The following is a 21,175-nucleotide window of genomic DNA, read 5'->3' on the forward strand; positions in this document are numbered from 1 at the left end:
GACTCAGTGTTAAAAGGCAGCATTGTGAATGCATACAAGTCATCAATAGTTTAATCATCTTACCTCAAGGTTAGAAATATCAGATTTATTAACTAACCTCTGGTTATCCAGGCCAGTTTATCAACAATATTGATAAATTCCATAAGGGAATATAACATCATCTTCTATGGTTAGCCCAGCAGCAAACCCAGTGGCAACAAAAAAGATTGTCACACTCCATTCCAGATACTTTGTACGGAATGGGGATGGGGAGTTGGCTCCTACCTCCCCTTCTATGCCCAACACTGGGCAAGGGAGATCAGCCTGACTCAGCAACTCAGAGGCAGACACAGAACTGCAGGGCCCCCAGAAGCACAGGGCACCAAACCATTACTTGTGCCCCAGGCCAGTCCTGGATGAAAGACATCAATGTGCAAAACAAGCTACTTTGTCAGAGAAACCAGTAAAGACTGTTTCCAGTCAGTCACTTTTCTGCTACACTTGGAGTGAAGATAAGAGAATTTCTACTGACTTCTCGGGGAAGGGAGCTTCAAGTTTTGACAGACTGACTTTTCAGCAGTAAGCTTTATCTGTGATCTTTCCCACAGTACCTCCGCAGGCAATCTTCCCAAGCAACGGGTCTCTACCTGCACTTCTTCCAGAGTCAATCTCCATGGTTTACTCAACTTTACACTGCCTTGCCATGCTACAAAACCCCCTATTCCCAGTGTACGGTCAGTACTCTGTACCCCTTTGCAGTCCCTCATGAGTGCACCCCTTCACTAATTACCTTCCCCTGCCTCTGGTGAGAGCCCCATGGTTCTACAACTCTTCCCAGGGCATCAGATCTCATTTCCAACAGCTGTAACATGACGGACCCAACTGGATTTGGCATCTACAAGACACTGACCTCCATGAACCTGTGACCAGTAGTAGATAGAGTGGTTTTGAAGCACTTTTTTCTAAACAAACATATGGTCCATTCACCCCAATGTACATAGCACGTAGATAAAAGGGTTAGAATCCCAAGAGGTCTACACACCTGGGTCTTGCCTAAATCTTATCACTTCTTCAAAAACATAGGCGAGCCTGGCTGCCTCAGAAATGCCGCAAGGCCTGTCTCAGACCGACTGCCCCTGTTGCATTCTCTGCCTCTCAGTCTCTCCCCATGTAAGGCTTTCATAGAATCAGAAGTGTTTGACTGGAAGAGACCTCGCAAGGTCTTCTAGTCCAGTCCCCTGTATTATCTAGACCATCCCTGACAGGTGTTTGTCTAACCTGCTCTTAAAAATCTCCAATGATGGAGATTCCACAGCCTCACTAGGCAATTTATTCCAGTGTTTAACCACTCTGTCAGAAAGTTTTTCCTAATGTCCAATCTGAATTGCCCTTGCTGCAATTTAAAAGTCCATTGCTTCTTGTCTTATCCTCAGAGGTTAAAGAGAACAATTTTTCTCCCTCCTCCTTGTAACAACCTTTTTTGAAAACTTGTGTCCCCTCAGTCTTTCGCCAGACAAAACAAACCCAATGTTTTTCAATTTTTTTAGACCTTTAATCATTTTTGTTGCTCTCCTCTGGACTTTCTCCAATTTGTCAATCTTAACTGGACTATTGTGTCCAGTCTTGGACACCACATTTCAGGAGAGGCCTTATCAGCACAGAGTAAAGTGGAAGAATTACTTCTTGTGTCTTGCTTACAAGACTCCTGCTAATCCATCCCAGAATGATGTTCACTTTTTTTGCAGTGTTACACTGTTGACTAATTTAGCTTGCAAACTGCTATATCCCCCAGACCCCTTTCTGCAGTATTCTTTCCTAGGCAGTCATTTCCCATTTTGTATGTGTGCAATTAATTGTTCCTTCCTACGTGGAGTACTTTGCATTTGTCTTTATTGAATTTCATCCTATTTACTTCAGACCATTTTGAATTTTAATCCTATCCTCAAAAGCACTTGTCACCCCTCCCAGCTTGGTATCACCCACAAACTTAATGGTATAGAGAGTACACTTATAATCTAAATAATTGATTAAGATATTAAACAGAACCAGACCCAGGACTGATCCCCGTTTCCCCCTAAGCAGTTACTGATCACTCCCCGCACTTCCCTTTTCCTCTCTAGACAGGGATTTTTAACAGTTTCATGTCCTTCTGATCTTAAGACCCCAGACCTGGAAAAATAAGCCTGTTACCTGGCTGGAGTCAGGCATGTAAGCACTTCCAAATTAATAGCCCACCCATAGTTCTCTAAAGGATCCTTGAAGCATTCCCCCCTTCCCCCCCCCCCCCCTCCGAGGGGATAGCAGAGAGAGGTATAATACAGCCCAATGTCTGGAAGGTGAAGTGATTCAGACAGGAAAGAAGGCATACATTTTTAACAGTGAAGGTAATTAAGAACTGGAACAACTTACCAAGGGTCATAGTGGATTCTCCATCATGGACCATTTTAAAATCAAGACTGGATGTTTTTCTAAAAGATCTGCTCTAGGAATTATTTTGGGGAAGTTCTACGGCCTGTGTTACACAGGAGGTCATATTATACCAACAGTTTTCAAACTGTGAGGCATACCCTCCATGGGGGGCGTGGAGGAATGTTCGGTGGGGCTCAGAGAGGAAGTGCCACCTCCACCCCCTGACTCACTTTAGTGGGCCACCCAGCCTGTGGGTCGGTATCAACGTCTCCATGCCCAGTGCTGGCTCCAGCCTTGGGAATCTATATCTTATCTCTAGTCATTGTATTGTTTCCTGCTTGTTCTAATAACCCCTTCACTCTATGTGGTCAGTCGGAATGCCAAGCAGGTAAGCTGAAGTACACAAAAATATTCATAAAAATGCAGATTTCCCTCCTTCTTCACATAGAACACCACAAACTGGCATTTAGCCAAGAGTAGGGGACTTCCCAAATTCTGCAGCTTGTTAATAGTGATCCAAGGGATTTACAGTCTCTTAGAAAGTTCCATTTCGGAGTAAATCTTCCCCCCACCCTCCCACAATTTTGAACATTCTGAACTACCAGTTCGCTGAAGGAGCACAGAGACAAGCCAGTTGTTTGCTATTTTTGTGAGAGTGGCCAGCTTTCGGGATTGAGTAATGAGATATGGAGCTTCTCAACTCATTTGACCATTCAAACTCAGCTCAGTTTTGCTGTAACCAGAACGGTGTTATGCTCAGCTGGCCAGCTGTTCGGTAGCTCGTTTGGGATGTCATAGTTTTGCTTTCAGTGGATAAGCATCCACATAACGGCCAGTGAAGCCTTTTGTTAGGATTCTCAGAGCAGTCAACAGGGCTCAGCTACCCTTTTGCCTGTACTGGTGGTCATTCCAGGGCATGATTTAGGAATATTAGTGGGACAGGGCACATAAAAGCCCCACTGCTTCCCATGCTGTACCTGTTCTGCAGCGATATGAAGAATTTCTGCCTTCAGGTCTGCCAATCCTGTGTATCATCAGTACTAAACGTCAAAAAAAAAAAAAAAAAAAAAAAGGGAAATGGGTAAGTTACTTTTACAACAAGATACGTGTCTTTGCTAAGGACTGTCCCAACTTAATGTCACTATAACCACTGCACAAGTCTATAACGGAACAATTTGCAGTTCTATTAAATACCCCCGCCCATGCCCCTTATCCCGGAAAGGACATTTGGCTGATACAAGAGCAAGAGGGGAATGGCTTGGGACAAAACGGTCAAGCTGGAAAGCATGAGAGTAAGCAGTTTACTTTTGCCTAGTAAGAATTTGGTCTTGATTCTGAATTTTATAAGATTTTAAACACTGGTCTGGAAGAATTTTGTAAGTCTGTGTGTCTTGGAAGTGGTGGTGGTTTGGAGATAAAGTTTGAAAAATTGCTTTTTGCTTTCTTCATCTACCCCTTCTGAAGACCTGTTGAGCAATGAACCAAGCCTGCAAGATCCTAAATCCTTCAAGCGAACTTATTTTAAACTTAACATCTATCCAGTTGGACTGCAGGCCCTGAATGATCAGCTATTGATTTGAGAAGGGGACTGGGAACCAGGAACTCCCAATTTCTAATCCTAAATCAAGCATGGTTTGTAGCCCTGGGAAAGTCAAAGAAAGTTAGGACTGGAAGAGACCTCGAGGGGTCATCTAGTCCAGCCCCCAGTACTGTACTGAGGCAGGACCAAGGACACCTAGATCATCTCTCAAAGGTGTTTGTCTAACCTGTTCTAAAAAACCGTGGGGATTCCACAACCTCCCTTGGAAGCCTACTCCAGAGCTTAACTACCATTATAGTTTGAAAGTTTTTCTTAACATCTTACCTAAATTTCCCTTGCGACAGATTAAGCCGAATACTTCCTGTCCTACCTTCAGTGGATATGGAGAACAATTGACCATCATCCTCTTTGTAACAGCCCTTAATATATTTGAAGACTTATCAGGTTCCCCCTTCCCCCATTTTTTCCTCAAGACTAAACATGTCTAGTTTTTTTTAAACCTTTCTTCATAGGTCAGGTTCTCTAAACCTTTTATCATTTTTGTTGATCTCTTCTGGACTCCCTCCAATTTATCCACATCTTTCTTAAAGGGTGGCAGCGCTCAGAACTGGACAAAATATTCCAGTTGAGCCCTCACCAGTGTCAATAGAGCAGGACAATTACCCACCATGTCTTACATACAACACTCCTTTTAATACACCCCAGAATATTAGCCTTTTCCGCAACTGCATCATTGTTGAGTCATTCGATCTGTGATCCACTATAGCCCCCAGATCCTTTACAGCACTACTACTGCCTTGCCGGCTATTGCCCATTTTGTAATTGTGTATTTGATTTTTTCCTTCCTAAGCATAGTACTTTGCACTTGTCTTTATTACATTTCATGTTGTTGATTTCAGACCAGTTCTCCAATTTGTCAAGGTAGTTTTGAATTCTGAGCCTCTCCTTCAAGTAAAAGAAACCCCACAACCCGCAATTTGACATCATCCACAAATCACAATCTCTGCCTCACTTTCGCCATATGTTTGATACTTACCTAACCCACAAGAGTGTTGCATGGGCTAGTTAGTGTTTAAAGTGCTTTGCAGATAATGAGCACTATACAAGTGCTCATTATTAATAAACCAGAGTGCCAGTCTGCAAGCCATGCTATCTTACTCTTAAGATTTAAAGATAATAGTCCCTGATTAATTTAGAAACAGATCCCAAAATAAAGTTTAGATTAAGGCTTTTAAACCTTATGGATCTCCTGGGAAGTACATCTAAGGGCTTCTAATTATTCTTGGCCAAATGGTTACTGGATGTCCCACAAAAGGGCATGCACATTCGTTACCCCCAACAGAATGTATCAGTCAATGTATGTTTCTCTAGCATCGGGTCTCGTGGCTCATAAAAAAGCATGTTTTGCGCCACCCCGGCTGGAATCTGTTTAAGAGCAAGCTGGTTTAATTTTGTTTATTTTATATATAGTTCTGTACCATATAGCTGGGAGTATTTTGTCGGAGTTTCTTGAATGTCCCCAGCATAATAATACCCCACCGCAGTCTGCAGCTACAGCATCTCAAGCTATGACCCAGATCAGGCTAAAAAACTCAGATGGGACAGAGACTTTGCAGGAAAAACCAAGGTGCTCCAGGAACTACAGTGGGACCCAATACCTTATGGAAGAACCGTGGGCCATGCCTTGGAAGCCAGCTAACATACAGAACTATAAGGTGCATCGGACCTACTTTTACAAGGCTTGGCTTAATACAACCACATTTTTCTTCACCCCACCTGCGACTCCAACTAGTTTCTACCATTTTCTTTCCTTTACTAGGAATCCTTTTTCATCCCCATCTCTTCGTTCACTTTGTTTCTTTCCCTACACTCCATATAGCATCCTCCACCGAGAGAGAAAGCACTAACTGAATTATTTTGTTACCTTAAGGTTCAGTTCAATATTAGCATCTGTCAGAGACAGATCAGAAAGTCTGATCTCCTCTGTTTTCCTGACCTCTCCCCTCTAAAAGAAGACATTTTTTCTGCTATGAGGTAGGGGGACTGGGTATGTCAAGGGATTAGTAGTGAGACAGAGCCTTCTCACCTTCAGGACCTGGGCTGGATTCAAACCAGTGACAATGGAGAATTAAGTCACCTTTGGCTTTTCTATGGTTTGTGCAAAACAAGTGGGTGTGTTCCAGATCTGTTCCTAGTAGAGTATCCATGTCACAAAATCATCATCAGAATCTCCCCTCCCTGTTTGTAGTCTCAGAGAGACAAAGGGGCAAATGCATTTGTAACCTATTGCCCCCGAGCAGGCATTGGCATCTCTTGGGAAGAGAGGATTGCTCCCTACCATTGTGCCACATTCTAGGGTAAACTTATACTATTACTACCAATGCAATATCTGTGCTGGGGGTAACTTCACTCTGGGTACATGCAACATTGAACTCTTGTACTACTAAAAAACTAAAGCAATAGAAACAAGCCAGGGTATTAAGCCACATTGGAACATCTTTCCCATACAAACCTCATGCAGTTGTCCTTATGATCAACTCAGTTAATCCAGAACAGATTTTTCCTTTAATTACCTGCTGCTCACCGTTCCACAAAGTCTGGAAATACTGCAGATGGGATTTTATCCTTACACTCTTCCCCACCTGCACCCCAACTTCCCCATCCTCTGTAGCACTTTTTCATAATTCATAACAGAACAATCCTGCGCAAGTGATGCTCCACAACAGACAAGGTCTAAAAAAGGCAGCTGACACTTTGCAATGTTTGATCTCTTAAAGTTTGCAGCCCAAAGTTAATGATCTGCAGAATCCTACGGGCTTTGGCTTCACCAGCCTGTCAGTTAATGTTTGTGGAGTTACAATACTTCAGGAGCACAGACAGCAGCAGTTTCAACAGCAGCAGTTTCCTGGAAAGACACTCCCAAAGCACTCCACAAAAGAGTTACAAGATTTACCAGACTAGTTCACCCAACACTCTGTGCCTTCTTGGTCAACTCCAACTGTTCCCAACAGCAGGAAGTCACTACAGTCAAAATGCAGATAGCTGTAGTCCTTGATCTGTTTTTTAATCTGAGTCCTACTAGATTTTTGTATGAACAGCAGATTTAGTTTAACCCACTAACTAGCTTTCCTCCCCCAAAATCACCCACACCACTCTTATACAAAAGTTTCCTGTGAGCTTGACAGTTTTTGTATTTCAAAGTTAAAATCTGGTATCAGTTACTCTTCAAAAAAGTTATGCCAATGCCAAGTGAATAGGAGTCCACTCGGAAACCACAGAGGTTGTCATTAAATGAGGGATCTAATCCCAAACCTTTTGGACATAATTCAGGGTTCTCAGACTGTAAATCCAAGGCCACACACACACAGTCATTTTTTGATTTCTTCCTCTCCGTGGTCCTTTCAGAAATATGATTTATCTCAAGGAAAAACTTTCATGACCTTCCCCCTCACACAAACTATTTTCACCCATCCAACACAAACTGGTACAGTACTCACCAACACACTAGCTCCACCCACCTCTTTCCCCCATGCCTACCACAAGGTCATTGCTCCTTGATAAGATTCCCTTTTTACGAGACTTTGAAAGGTAGGGGAAATAAGCTAGCGGGGGGCAGAAACACAGCACGAGGTGCTGTCAGCAGCAGTCAACCCCTAGGGATAAGGGGAAAGAGAGAAGGGGACAGAGCTGCTATCTAACACTTCACCTATCTGGGCCATCAGCGAAAGAGGCTGGTTAGAATGGGATTGAGGCAGGTGGGAAAACAGCTAGGGATTTGGCAGCACCAGCTCACAACATGGAGGGGTTCTTAGCTTTCTGCCACTGGGGAGATGTGCCCAGAATGAAGCTAACCCACACAGATACAGCATGGGCAGCAATACTGCAAACTTGCTCTAAATTGTACCCTTCCATGGCCACTCATCTCTGAACTGGCATAATCACCCTCTTGGGGTGAGAGGGGAGAATAAGCAGCACAACAACCCGTAGGTGCAAGTGGCTCATTGGCCTGGCAGAGGAAGGGGTCCAACAGCAGGAGCAACAAAGGCCTGGCAACCCCCAGGCACAGTTTATCAATTCCAAGGCCAGGAGGAACCATCGTGCCCATCTGGTCCGATCTCCTGCATAACACAGGCCACAGAACTCCCTCAAAGTAATTCCTTTTGAGCTAGAACACATATCTTAAGAAAACATCCAGTCTTGGTTTAAAAGTTGCCAGTGACTGAGAATCCACCACAACCAGCGGTAAATTGCTTCAATGGTCAATTACTCTCACTGTTAAAAATGTATGCCTCATTTCCTATCTGAATTTGTCTAGCTTCACCTTCCAGCCCTTGGCTCTTGATATACCTTTGTCCGATAGACTGTAGAGCCCATTATCAATATTTGTCCCCCAAGCAGGTACTTACAGAGATCTAACCACGTCTTAGTTTAAAGAGAAAGTTAACTAGATGGAGCTCCTTGAGCCTGCCACTACGAGGCATGTTTCCCAATCCTTTAATCATGTTGGGGCTCTTCTTGGAATTCTCTCTAACTGATCAACATCCTTCTTGAATGGTGGACATCAGAACTTAGACACAGGATTCCAGCAGCAGTCCCATCAGTGCCGAACACAGAAGTAAAATAACCTCTAGAAATCTGCTCGGGCCTAATTTTTAGGCCCAACCCAAACCAGAGAGGGTCGAGTAGTTTTTTGACCCTACCTTGACCCTTCCTACCAAAGGTGAGCCAACGCCACAGCTGCCATCACCCCCTCTTGCCCATGGGGTCAGCAGGGCAGTTTTATGTGCAGGTGGCTGCATGCCCAATTCCCCATCCACCACTGCCTGCTATGTGTGCACTGCAGAGTGAGAGGCCCTGCCACTCCTTGGCCCACTTAATCTGCAACACACATAGTGCAGCTGGGGATGGTGGACAACAGAAAGGCTGCCACCGGTGCATGGAGCTGCCATCACACTGACCCTATGGGGAGGAGGAAGAAAGCGAATCTAACCCAAACCAATCTTGTTCTTTTCCCACCTGACCTGACCCCAACACTTGCAGTTGGGTCCCATCGGGTTCAGGTCGTGTCCCAGGGCTCTGCTCCTAAAATCCTGCATGTGACATCTCAGAGGGATCAGCTTGATTGGGGCAGTGTTAGTGGAGGATCTTTGTTTTGTTTTTAAAACAAACTCAGACTTGTACTAGGTCTTCAAACCCAACTGTCCAGAGATGGGTGTCTCTACGGACTAGCCCTAGACACCTGGGAGGAACAAGGGAGGGGACAGTCACTGGGCTGGGAGTCAGGAGGAGGGAGAGCAGCACATCACCTGTCAAGGGAGAGGAAGCTGTGCAGGTGTCTATGGGAGATATGTCAGGGCAAGGGGAGAGAGGAAAGTTACCAGATAGGGATGGAGAAGAAAGTGGGGAGAACAGGGAAGGCATTGGGGTGGGAGGTGGGGCACAGCCAGGGAGGGAAGCAGTTATTTAAGGGAGTGGATAAGCAATTACCTGCCAGGGGGCACACAAGAGCAGTAGGTATGCAAAGGGCAGGCAGACATGCAGAGGGAGGGGAGGCAGAGGGACAGTTACCTGTTGGGGGCAGGAGAATGGAGTGACACTGTGGGGATAGGAGCAGTTACTTGGGAGGGGTAGGGCAGGGGGTGTAGCAGGGAAGAGAATGGGTAGTTACTTGTCATGAGAATACAGCAGTGAGGATATGAAGAGGGGACAGTCACCTGTCAGGGCAGGGGGCAATTGCATGGCAGGACAGGGGGCTATAGCAAGAGAAGGATGGGGCTGTTACCTGGCAGGGCTGGGGGCCAGTTACCTCACCAGGGGAGGAGGGCCGGGGGGGGGGGGGCAGAGGGTGTCGTGGCAGAGAAAGGGGGCAGTTACCTGCTAGGACCAGGGGTGTAGTGGGGGAGAGGAATGAGGCCAAGACCAGGGGTGTAGTGGGGGTAATTGCCTGGTGAGGGGGGGCAGTGCATAGCAGGGGGGGCAGTTTATTGGAAGAGGGCAGGGCCAGGGATGTAATGGGGGAAGGGACAGTTACCTAGCAGGGGGGTAGGGCCAGGATCAGGGGTGTAGTGGGGGAGGGGACAGGGATATAGTGACAGGGGAGGGGCAGTTACCTAGTGCGGGGGGACAGGGGTATAGCGGGGGGGATGACAGGGGTATAGTGGCAGGACAAGGTAAGGGGTGTAGTGGGGGAGGGGAGGGGCAGTTACCGAGCTGGGGGGGGGTGCAGAGCCAGGGGTATAGTGGTGGGGGGGCAGTTACCTGGCGGGGGCAGTTACCTGGTGGGGGGAGGGGGCAGGACAGGGCAGGGGTGTAGTGGGGGAGGGGCGGGGCAGTTACCTAGCCTGGGGGGGGGGTGCAGAGCCAGGGGTACAGTGGCGGGGGGGCAGTTACCAGGTGGGGGGAGGGGGCGGGACAGGCCGAGGGTGTAGTGGGGGAGGGAAGGGTCAGTTACCTAGCCGGGGTGTGTGTGCAGAGCCAGGGGTACAGTGGCGGGGGGGGGCAGTTACCGGGTGAGGGAAGGGGGCGGGACAGGGCAGGGGTGTAGTGGGGGAGGGGAGGGGCAGTTACCTAGCGGGGGGGGGGGGGGGGGCGCACAGGGCCAGTGGTATAGTGGCAGGCGGGGGGCAGTTACCTGGCGGGGGAGGGGGAGGACAGGGCAGGGGTACAGTGGTGGTGGGGGGCAGTTACCTGGCGGGGGAGGGGGGAGGACAGGGCAGGGGTGTAGTGGGGGAGGGGAGGGGCAGTTACCTAGCCGGGGGGGGGGGGGTGCAGAGCCAGGGGTACAGTGGTGGTGGGGGGCAGTTACCTGGCGGGGGAGGGGGGAGGACAGGGCAGGGGAGGGGCAGTTACCTAGCCCGGGGGGGGGAGTTACCGGGTGGGGGGGGGGGGAGGGACAGGGCAGGGGTGTAGTGGGGGAGGGGAGGGGCAGTTACCTAGCCGGGGGGGTGTGCAGAGCCAGGGGTACAGTGGCGGGGGGGGGCAGTTACCGGGTGAGGGAAGGGGGCGGGACAGGGCAGGGGTGTAGTGGGGGAGGGAAGGGTCAGTTACGTAGCCGGGGGGGTTGTGCAGAGCCAGGGGTACAGTGGCGGGGGGGGGAAGGGGGCAGTTACCTGGGGAGGGGAGGGGGCAGCAGGCCGGGGGTGTAGTGGGGGAGGGGAGGGGCAGTTACCTAGCCGGGGGGGGGGGGTGCAGAGCCAGGGGTACAGTGGTGGTGGGGGGCAGTTACCTGGCGGGGGAGGGGGGAGGACAGGGCAGGGGAGGGGCAGTTACCTAGCCCGGGGGGGGAGTTACCGGGTGGGGGGAGGGGGCGGGACAGGCCGGGGGTGTAGTGGGGGAGGAGAGGGGCAGTTACCTAGCCGGGGGGGTGTGCAGAGCCAGGGGTACAGTGGTGGTGGGGGGCAGTTACCTGGGGAGGGGGCGGGACAGGGCAGGGGTGTAGTGGGGGAGGGGAGGGGCAGTTACCTAGCCGGGGGGGTGTGCAGAGCCAGGGGTACAGTGGCGGGGGGGGGAAGGGGGCAGTTACCTGGGGAGGGGAGGGGGCGGCAGGCCGGGGGTGTAGTGGGGGGGGGGAAGGGGGCAGTTACCTGGGGAGGGGAGGGGGCGGCAGGCCGGGGGTGTAGTGGGGGAGGGGAGGAGCAGTTACCTAGCCGGGGGGGGGTGCAGAGCCAGGGGTACAGTGGTGGTGGGGGGCAGTTACCGGGCAGGGGAAGGGGGCGGGAAAAGGCCGGAGGTGTAGTGGGGGAGGGAAGGGGCAGTTACCTAGCCGGGGGGGTGTGCAGAGCCAGGGGTACAGTGGCGGGGGGGGGAAGGGGGCAGTTACCTGGGGAGGGGAGGGGGCGGCAGGCCGGGGGTGTAGTGGGGGGGGGGAAGGGGGCAGTTACCTGGGGAGGGGAGGGGGCGGCAGGCCGGGGGTGTAGTGGGGGGGGGGAAGGGGGCAGTTACCTGGGGAGGGGAGGGGGCGGCAGGCCGGGGGTGTAGTGGGGGAGGGGAGGGGCAGTTACCTAGCCGGGGGGGGGTGCAGAGCCAGGGGTACAGTGGGGGGGGAGGGGGCAGTTACCTGTCAGGCCTCCTCAGCGCGCACGCTCCGCAGGGAGTGGAAGTTGAGAGGCTCCATCCATGCAGGGGACAGCCCGGCCCTGGGCCCGGACAGGAGGCTCCCTCGGCGGGTGGGGCTGGCCGCCCTAGCCCCTCGCCATGCTCCGCAGCCCCAGGCTGGCTGGGACTCGGTCCCTCCCCAGCCCCCTCCTCTGTTTATCTCCTCCAGCTGTCTGGGGCTCAGTAAACTCCCCCAGCACTGCGCCTGCGCCACGCTAACTACGCCACCACTCCTTCCCCGCGGCAGCCCTTACGCCACGCAAACAGCGCGGCTTCGCTTCTAGAATCCCCCTTCCCCCGCCTATAACGTCTATCTGCCCGCGCTCGGAGTGACAACAGCCCCGACCAAAGAGATTCTCAGCTCGGCGGGCGGTTTGAACCAATCTGCCCGCAGATGCGTCAAGAGGGGCGGGGGTTGGAGCGCCGCTGCGCCTGCTGGGAGTTGTAGTTTGTTCAAGGAGGGCCGGCGGCCCATGCTAGACTATAAGAGGAGTTGATAAGTGGCAGCCCCGCTGGGCGGCGCGGTGCAAACCAATGCCTCCCTTCCTGTGTGCTCTCCTCCAGCCAGGCTCCTGGGCAGCCCCAGCCTCACCCTCTCAGCCCATTGGCCTGCCAGGTCCCTAGGCCATGCTGAACTTACAGCCTCTCTATCCACCCCCCAGGTCTTCAGGCCGAGCTAAGCCCCAGTCTCCCTTTCACCTACCTACCCATCTAGGGCCCTTAGGCTTCCCTGAGTCCTGGCCTCCTCCTCCTCCCACTAGACATGTTTCCTTAGGCCCCTCTCTGCCCTACTGTCCTGCCGCGTGTCACAGCAGCCAGGGAGCTCCAAATCCCCATCTCATGCTGTAGTTTTCCGTGGCACTTGGTCTGCTTGGAACTCCGTCTCAGAGGTGCCATGCCTGCCAGGCTTCTTCTCAAGCCAGAGTCCTGCTCTAACCCATTATGGTTTCCAAGTGTCCCGAAAGCCCAGTCTCACCTGTTAACATGTTACAGGGTAATTCTCTTCCTGAGCCCCAGCCTTGTGTTCCAGCCCAACGGTGCTGTGTCTTGTCTCCCTTCGGCCTACCCTAGAGCATAGGGTGTTCTGAATCTCCGGCTTGTAGTATTCACTATATCCACCTTCTGCTGAAACACCTCAAGGAGCAACCTCAAACCACCTAGAGTCCAGTGAGGTAAGTGGACATGTCCAAGTCTTGTCCGGAAAACCCAAATGCCTAAGCTTGACTATCTGGTCTGCATACCAAACTGTCCTAGAAATCAAATGAGGAACCTGGTCTTATCTTAGGAAGCTCCAGGCTTGGACCTTTTTGCTGTGTTAAAGTATTTTTTCCAGGTGGTGGCACTGTTTGCAAAAATGCTCCTTCGCTTCATCATTCAAACACAGATCCCTGCAGTTCTGAGAGAACTAAACATTGCTCTTTGTTTTACCAACTAACAGAGATTTTTTTGTGCCCCACTTTTCAGATCTGAGTCATGGGGCAGGAAGTACAATGCTGATTATGGCTTGTCATGGTTAAGTCACAATCGACTCATTAGAAAGATGCAAAAATGTATAGTTACTAAAATTCCAAGAATCACTAGACTCCATTTAAAATCAAAATATCCTTTATTTTGCAATTAAATATTTTAAACCCTTTACTAATATTTAATAGTTTAAGGTGCATTTAAAACCACAATCCCATGCCTCCAGCTTCAACCCTGGCAGCATTGCAGGAGAAAACTGCTTCTGCCTTCTCCACCTTCTGCAGAAGGAGCAGCAGCCTCTTAAAACAGCTACTATATGTAAGCTCCATGAGTGTGTGTCCCCCTCTCCCCCCCCCCACACACTGAAACCCAGAGAACCAATGACCAACTACTACCTCTAATTGTGCAATCTCTCGTTATCTTTTTTGGCTTCCTCTTGTGGTATTTCTCAATGAAAATGGTGATAATATCACCATCACATCTATCCACTTTCTTGAGAAGGTCCCACAGGACACAACTGACTTTCTCCAGAAACTCTGCAAGATTAACAACCTCCCTCAGAATACTGTCCTTGCCACCATGGATGTCACCTCCCTATACCCCAACATCCCTCCCAATGGCAGCATCGCTGCCTGCCTCAAATATCTACAAGACAATGGACAACACTCAGATATCCACCCCAAAAACAATTGCTAAACTCATCCATTTCATCCTCATCCATAATAATTTTACATTCAACAACAAACACTTTGCCCAAACCATTGGATGGGTACTAGGATGGCTCCCCAATATACCAACAACTTTGTGGGCTACCTTGAGGAAGAATTTCTGGACAAATTCACCATGAAACCAATGATATACCTGAGATACATCAATGATATTTTCATCCTCTGGAACAGATGACCTAAACTCCCTCATAGATTTCCACCACAACTTCAACAACCACCTCCCATCCATCAAACTCCCTGTAGAACAGTGTTTCTCAACGCCCAGTCTGTGAACAGGAGCGGGTCCCTGAGATATCTCTGACACAGGAAGGCAGCAAGCCAGTCCCTGGTATCAAAAAGGTTGAGAAACACTGCTCTAGAAGACTCCCACACCAGCATCAACTTCCTGGACACCACAATCTGTTTCAACAATGGAACCCTACAGACAACTATATAGAAGAAACCTATGGATCATCACAGATCTAGTAACCACCCCAAACACACCAAGAAATCTGTTATCTACAGCCAGGCACTCAGATACCACAGAGTATGCCCTGAGGAGAAAGTCTGGGCTGCATCCCCTAATTCACTTACAACCACCTTCACCAAACCAGGATACACCACCAGAGTAGATCACCTCATTGATCTCAAGTGCTAGCGAGAGAACCTGCTTCAATACAGGGAAAAAAAATAAAACCTGACCGCACATCCCTTGTTTTTACCTACCACCCCACACTTGAACCCATACAGGATATAATTAAACAATTATAAACCATACTCAATGAGGACCACATGCTGAAATAAATGTTTCCCAAATCCCCTCTTCTGGCCTTCAAACAACCCCTCCAACCTTGCCAAGCTCATCATCAGAAGCAAGCTCCGGCAGACCAGGACTCACCAACTCAAACCAGCACCTGCTCCTGCCAGAACAACAGATGCAAAACCTATAGACCTATCTCCACTGCTGCAATGGGGCTTACTCATGCCTATCATAACATAACACTAAAATTCTTCCATTTTACAACACTCAAATGAAAATAGTTAGACCTTTATCACATCATTTAACATAAATGTTCAATAAACACCCAATTCCTTGTCTCCCACTCTTTCTTTAATAATAATAAAAAGCCAAAAACTTTGGGTAATAACACACCACTTGAATTGGGACTGTAAACAACAAAATTCAGGAATTTCAAAGCTACAGTCTCTATTGCAGTGTTAAGTAAGTGATGTTGCACATATGCATTATATGAAGACTTGTATTTATAAAATTCTGAATGTGCAAGGGCTTGATATAATCTCATCTAGTTCATATTATATCTCATTAGGGCTTCTGTTATGGAATTATTAGAAAAACAGGTCCCATGTGATCCAGTATCTAGTGTTCTTACATTAGAGAGAACCAAGTAGATTTATCATCTTATCTGACTGCTTCTATGCACTGTATAAGCTCTGTAAGATCAGCTTTCTATTTTCGTTATACTTTATTTTTCATTTACATTTTTAAATTAGCCTCTATACTTAAATAATAATGCTTTGCACCTGTACAACACCTTTTATTGGAGAATCTCAGTCTTTTGTGTGTTAATTAATTAAGCCTCACAACACTCTGCCAGGTAGACAAGTATCATTACCACCTCTGTCATGCAGAAGAAGAAACTGGAGTGGAGAAAGAGAGAGGTGAAGTGATTTGCCCAAGGTCACCTAGCAAGTTGGTTGCAGAGCTTGGAATAGAACCTGCATTCACAGGTGCTAAATATTAGCCCATGCCAATTATAATGAAATGCAAAATTAAATAGTATATTTACTTCCCATATGTTTTTGCTGCACACATCAAAGGTAGAGAGGAGAAAAGCCACACCATTCCAGACTTCTTTTGGTTTGGTTTACAAGGGGATGTGGCAGAGAATCCAACAGGGAAGGAAGGCTGCATCTCATCTACTTTGCTCAGCTGATCATAAGTTACAATCAGCTGGGAGAAACAGGGAGAGGATGTAAAAAAATCTCTTGAAAGGAGAGAGACAGGCATGCTAGGATATTCTTCATGAATGAAAAAAGCAGTAGGAACTGAGAAATAAATGGGTCAGATATAGGGCTAGACTGTAGTAGAGGTACAAAAACATTAATAGCTGTGTGGTCTAATGGCCAGTGCATGGGCTAGGTAGTCAGGATTTCTGGTTTCTGTGTTCAGATGTGCCACTGCCTCATTATATGATTTAGGACAATGTAGTCTCCTATTTACCCCATTTGTGCAATGGCTATAAATAATGCTTACCTCCTCATTAATCAGTGTTTGTGAAGCACTTTTAGATCCTCTGATCAAGGATCCCATAGAAGGGCAAGTTATGTTGCCAATTCCTCCAATATGGCTCCAGTGGAGCTGAATTCTGCATGAACGATGTGCAAATATAATGGAGAAAGGGCTTTGGAACTTGCATAAGGTAAGGCTATTGGCTGCTCCCATGAGTTCTAGACTGTGGGATATTAAGTGCATCTTTGTTTGGGATGCTGTGGGAGGGTCGTTTGTTTGTTTGTTTTTTACTTTCTGAAAAGGAAATTAGAAGGATGACAGGCCCTAGTTTCATTGGATACTTTTAAAGGCCTGTTTGCTTGCTCCATACAGTTGTATTTCTTGATTCTTGCAGATCAAGAAGCTTAAACTGAATTAATTAGGCTTCCTCCTGGCGTGAAGGTAAATGCATGTTCTAAAATCCATAGAGGGTATCTCTGGTAGATAGTTCGACTCCCCCCATAAAATGTGAATCATGACTAACTAGTAATCTGCACTGGGACAGCTGCTGGGCCTTGATGAATGGAAGAATACCGTATGTTTCTGCACTGTAGGGGTAGCCCAGTGCTGATCAGGAGATATTGCCCAGCTACAGTTACTTTCAGTCAAGCTAATTGTGAAATGTCTGACCAAAATAGCAAAAAATTAATTTGGAGCCCACGTCCTAATTGGCAAACCTCTTGTTTTCAGAGTCTAGGGAATTTGCACCTACTTACCGCTATTACTGAGTGATCTAGATAAAGTCTGGCACCCTTGTGGAGATGGAAAGATTTGACCTAGTTACTCTGGGCACTATTTCTGGAAGAGAACCAGCCCAGGTGAGTGCCCTGGACAAGTGTCTATTTACCTGCCTGTTCCTAGGAATTGTAACTCCTTTTAAAGTTAATGGGAGTTTTGTCATTGATTTCTGCAGGAGGAGGACTGTTTGATGGCAAAACTCTCATCATGGCTAATAGTTCAGGAATAGGCCCCTACTCAGGAGCGTGTGACAAAGCTCTTCCTACAGGTAAATGTAAAGTCCAGGACTTCCTTGCAGATGAATTTGCTTGTCCAGTATGTATCATAGAATATCAGGGTTGGAAGGGACCTCAGGAGGTATCTAGTCCAACCCTCTGCTCAAAACAGGACCAATCCCCAACTAAATCATCCCAGCCAGGGCTTTGTCAAGCCGGGCCTTAAAAACCTCTAAGAAAGGAGATTCCACCACCTCCCTAGGTAACCCATTCCAGTGCTTCACCACCCTCCTAGTGAAATAGTGTTTCCTAATATCCAACCTAAACCTCCCCCACTGCAACTTGAGACCATTACTCCTCGTTCTGCCATCTGGTACAACTGAGAACAGTCTAGATCCATCCTCTTTGGAAATCCCTTTCAGGTAGTTGAAAGCAGCTATCAAATCCCCCCTCATTTTTCTCTTCTGTAGACTAAATAATCCCAGTTCCTTCAGCCTCTCCTCATAAATCATGTGCTCCAGCCCCCTAATCATTTTTGTTGCCCTTCGCTGGACTCTTTCCAATTTGTCGACATCCTTCTCGTACTGTGGGGCCCAAAACTGGACACAGTACTCCAGATGAGGCCTCACCAATGTCGAATAAAGGGGAACGATCACGTCCCTGGATCTGCTGGCAATGCTCCTATTTAACCAGCCCAAAATGCCATTCGCCTCCTTGGCAACAAGGACAAACTGTTGACTCATATCCAGCTTCTCATCCACTGTAACCCCTAGGTCCTTTTCTGCAGAAATGCCTAGCCGATCGGTCCCTAGTCTGTAGCAGTGCATTGGATTCTTCCGTATCCAAGCAGAAGTGAGACGTTAACACATTTGGCTGTTCCTGTTCAGGCTTGTGATTCATTTGATGTTCTCTTCTTTCTAGTCAGAGATTAGTCAGGTTTATTCTTCATTGGTTCTCTTGGGTAACTGCCAGACCGTTAGTTCCCCTACTCTGGAGTAAGGATCTATTGAGCAATGTATACTTCAGTGATACTCAACCTGCAGTTCCTGTAACCCGGTATTCAACTCTCCTCTTCTGTCTATCTAAACTGCAGCACAGCATCCTGGGAGACAATGCCTGTTTAAAACAAAGCCCCGCTCAAGTGAATCCAAGGTCCTGAGTCTGCTAGGCATGGGACTCTAGTTTGCTTCAGTGGGAGTGTTGCAAGCTGAGAGTGCGTTATCCCCGCAGTATCTGAGTGCCTCACAAACGTTCATGAATTTATCCTCACCACACCCCTGTGAGGTGGGGACGTATCATGCGCTCCATTTTACGTTGGCAGTGTCTAGTTTTGCACTAAAACCATGTAAAACTCCCATTGATTTCAATGGAGCAGGCCCTGTGTGTTGTGCCCGGGGATGGGTGGCAGAGCCAGGAGCAGAGTTCGTGTCAGCTGACTCCCAGAAATCATATGCCTCACCACAAAACCATCCATGTTACTGCCGTGGTTTTATTTTACAGGTCTGCTTTTCTGGTGGCTCTTTGATTGGATTTAACAGCCAAGAACCAGATTTTTAAAGGTATTTAGGTGCCTAATGATACAAACAGACGCCTAGTGGGAGTTTACAAAAGCACCTAGTCATCTAACTCCAATGGGAGTCAGCCTGGGTGGTGCGTGAATGGTTGGCTCGGGGAGCCTAGCCCCAGCCCTTCCGCCCAAGTCCCTGCGCCTTCTGCCCCAGCCTACCCCCTCCTCAGCTCCGGAGCGCCAGGCGGGCGGTGCAGCCCAGCCCAAGCTGGGGGCCACAGCACAGGGGAAGGCAAGCGGCAGAGCTGGGACTGGGGGCGGAGTGTGGACGGGGCCGGGCCATGCCTGGCTGTTTGGGGAGGCTCAGCCTCCCCCAGCCTATGATACCCCCCACCAGGGTTCCCTCTAATTTTTTACGTCCATGTGTGGAATGAAATTTATGTGCCCCAATATGGAGGTGATGTGTGGTGGAGGTGGGGCCAAGGGGATCGAAGTGTGGGAGGGGGCTCAGGGCAGGGGCAGAAGGTTGGGGTGCGGGGCGGTGAGGGTTCTGGCTGGGGGTGCGGGCTCTGGGGATGAGGGTTTGGGATGCGGGCTGCGGCGGGGAGAGAGGACTCCCTCCATTCCTCTCTCCCCACAGCAGCTCAGGGCCGGGTGAGAGGCCCCTCTCCCAGGCCATGGCAGCTCCAGCGGGCCTGAGCTGGGCCGGGCCGGGGGAGGGGTGCCTCTCCCCAGCTGCACAGCTTACAGGGAACTTAACCCACCACCCATGGGAGTTAGGTGCCTTGTAGGATTTACAAAAGCACCTATCTTCTTCTTTAGGCACCTAAATACCTTTTAAAAATCTGGTCCCAAGAGGCTGTGTAGGTCTTAAGGTTTGGCCAGGTCTGGTACATTGACTGTATCCTTGGTAGTAAATCTCCTTTCTACTTGTATACATGCATAAGGAGTCAACGAAAACAGGCTATACTCTCTCTTGGTTGGCTTTGCTGGTTTGCTTTCACAATGTCCAGTGTTCCTTGGTATGCTTTGTTGCATGCTTTTCCTTGCTGTGTTTATTTTATAGATTGTACATGCTGGAGCTTGAGTTCCAGGGAGCGTGCTGGGCGCAGAAATTGTTTGAATGAGACCTTATCTAAGTTCCTGTATGTTTTATGGGTGGTTGTTTCTGTCTCTCTCTGTATTGAGGTGCCCATCACCATGGCGTCTCTCCTTCTCACGCTCCATTAAAGATCCCATGGCATCTTTAATGAGGTGTCCCATGGACAGGTAAGCAAAGCCTGCAGGTAAGTGGGAAACATGGAGACCTGGGAGATGGGTCGGAAACGAGAGGGAGTGTGGATTATATTGGCAGAGAGAAAGGAGGATCAGGACAAAACTGGGAGGAAAGATCAAACCAGTATCTTAGATGCCTATATACAAATGCGAGAAGTATGGGTAATAAGCAGGAAGAACTGGAAGTGCTAATAAATAAATACAACTATGACATTGTTGGCACCACTGAAACTTGGTGGGATAATACACATGATTGGAATGTTGGTGTGGATGGGTACAGCTTGCTCAGGAAGGATAGACAGGGGAAAAAGGGAGGAGGTGTTGCCTTATATATTAAAAATGTACACGCTTGGACTGAGGTGGAGATGGACATAGGAGATGGAAGTGTTGAGAGTCTCTGGGTTAGGCTAAAAGGGGTAAAAAACAAGGGTGATGTCATGCTAGGAGTCTACTACAGGCCACCTAACCATGTGGAAGAGGTGGATGAGGCTTTTTTTTAAACAAATAACAAAATCATCCAAAGCCCAAGATTTGGTAGTGATGGGGGACTTCAACTATCCGGATATATGTTGAGAAAATAACACAGCGGGGCACAGACTATCCAACAAATTCTGGGACTGCATTGCAGACAACTTTTTATTTCAGAAGGTTGAAAAAGTTACTGGAGGGAAGCTGTTCTAGACTTGATATTAACAAATAGGGAGGAACTCCTGGAGAATTTGAAAGTAGAATGCAGCTTGGGTGAAAGTGATCATGAAATCATAGAGTTTTCAATTCTAAGGAAGGGTAGAAGGGAGAACAGCAAAATAGAGACAATGGATTTCAGGAAGGCAGATTTTGGTAAGCTCAGAGAGCTGATAGGTAAGGTCCCATGGGAATCAAGACTGAGGGGAAAAACAACTGAGGAGAGTTGGCAGTTTTTCAAAGGGACACTATTAAGGGCCCAAAAGCAAGCTA

At 48.5% G+C, this 21,175-nt stretch overlaps 1 protein-coding gene across 3 annotated transcripts in view; it reads right to left on the reverse strand.

Moving 5' to 3' along the window:
* WDTC1 (WD and tetratricopeptide repeats 1) overlaps positions 1 to 12,224 on the reverse strand; it is a 42,621-nt gene extending 30,397 nt beyond the window's left edge. For 2 of the 3 annotated variants that reach the window (XM_054011557.1, XM_054011555.1), the window contains exons 1-2: positions 11,985 to 12,224; positions 3,366 to 3,428 (exon numbers count right to left, since the gene is read on the reverse strand). The gene's annotated coding sequence lies outside the window, so the exon portion shown is untranslated. The remainder of the gene's footprint in view (positions 1 to 3,365; positions 3,429 to 11,984) is intronic. The other variant, XM_054011556.1, reaches the window with a different exon arrangement.
* Between the last annotated feature and the right edge of the window lie 8,951 nt (positions 12,225 to 21,175).

This window comes from Malaclemys terrapin, chromosome 22 (genome assembly GCF_027887155.1).
Source record: "Malaclemys terrapin pileata isolate rMalTer1 chromosome 22, rMalTer1.hap1, whole genome shotgun sequence".
Classification (NCBI taxonomy): domain Eukaryota; kingdom Metazoa; phylum Chordata; order Testudines; family Emydidae; genus Malaclemys; species Malaclemys terrapin.